Source organism: Arachis ipaensis, chromosome B04 (assembly GCF_000816755.2).
Source record: "Arachis ipaensis cultivar K30076 chromosome B04, Araip1.1, whole genome shotgun sequence".
Classification (NCBI taxonomy): domain Eukaryota; kingdom Viridiplantae; phylum Streptophyta; class Magnoliopsida; order Fabales; family Fabaceae; genus Arachis; species Arachis ipaensis.
In genome coordinates, this window is record NC_029788.2 from 6,700,639 (window position 1) to 6,702,473 (window position 1,835).

The window sequence follows — 1,835 nt, forward strand, 5'->3', positions numbered from 1 at the left end:
GTTGGACTTTTTATTCTAATTAATGATTTATCTAAAAATAAAATTTTAGTTATGCTTAAAAATTTTATAATAAATCTCTACCACTCTACCAGTAATTTTATTAATTTATTATTATGTCTAATTAATTAGCATTACACCAAAAAAATATTACAAGAAGTACAATAGATAAAGTTAATATTTCAAATTCTATGTTGAATAATTACCTTTTTTTTTTCAAGTGACTAAAAAGATGTGCAGACGAATTTATTAGAGAAAATACGTTAATATATGAGCATGAGACTATATTAGATATGAAAGAGGGATCAGTGTTAGTTATTATTGGTTAGTGCTGGTTAGATTCCCGCCAAGTTGACATGGCAAGTGGAGGACAAAATAGTAAATATGCTTTCTCCTGGAAGTCGGTGATGGTTCTTCAACACTTTCGAAATGACGAAAGTGTCCTTTTGTACTGAACGATGCTGACTGCTGTTTTTCCCCGAGTTGCATAAATATGCGCGTGGAGAACAAATGCCATTCTCTTTTTATTATTCTCTTTTCTTTTTACCACTGTAGCTACTAATTACTGATTAGTGCCCTCCCCACTCAATTAACTTTGGATCATAAATCCATACATAATTAATTATTGTTGGCAAATTCAGTTTCTATCTTTGTAATATACTAATATGCTGGAGGAAAGTATCAATTCGGTCCTGTCTATTTTCTAAAATGATAAGATGATCTTTAACTAAAAATACGTTTTATTACGGTCCCTAATCTTATATTCTATCTGTCAATCCGGCTCTTTTATCAGTTTTTCGGCGAAAATTTGACGAAAATTGCTGATGTGTCAGGTTAAAAAATGGACAGAAACCTAGTTGTCTCTAAATTTAATTATTTATATATTTAAAAATTATTTATTTGGTTTTATAATAAATGATATTTTTAAATTTGAATAATTTATTAATTAGTTTGTACTTTTTTATTAAAAAAAGAATATTAATATAATGAATAAAAATATAATTAAAAATATTGTTTAAAGAATAATAAAGACAAATAAATCCCTAACCAATTTAAATTTAGAGACAACTAGGTCCCTGTCCATTTTTTAACCTGACACATCAGCAATTTCCGTCGAGTTTTCGCCGAAAAACTAACAGAAGAACCGGATTGGCAGACGGAATACAGGGTTAGAGACCGTAATGGAACGTGTTTTTGGTTAAGGATCGTCTTGTCATTTTGAAAAATGGACAGGGAATGAATTGGTATTTTACTCTAATATGCTGTTCAATGAATTTTAATTTGGGGTTTTTAATTGAATGATTTCATAATTCAGAGAGAAGAAAAGCTGGAACAACTTGATTTTAAGACAAGTATACGTTATAATTTTTATCTTTTATCGTCAAAGATTTAAGTAATTATTACAATTTTAATGAATAAACTACTTAAAAAGAAAGACACAAAAAAAACTACTTAAAAAGATAGTCTTCTTGACTGATTTAATTTTTATATGTTTGGTTAATATTGAGATGGTTCATATATTTAATAACTAGAGTTGTATATTTTTTTTATATAAAATGCACTAATTAAAAAATTATTAAATTAACTAAATCAAACTACTTTTTTTCATATATTTTCTCACCTTCATTTGATATAATTACTAGTAAAAAATATGTTAATTTGATTTATATTCTCTAACTTTTTTAAGTAGAAACTTATTTTAAATTCATTTTAAAAAACACTTATTTGAAATTGACTTTGGCCAGGACATTTGTTAAGGAAATAATGAAAGAAAAAATTTCATTAAAACTCTTTTTTTTATATATTTCAATATATATATAATCAATTACTAAATCAAC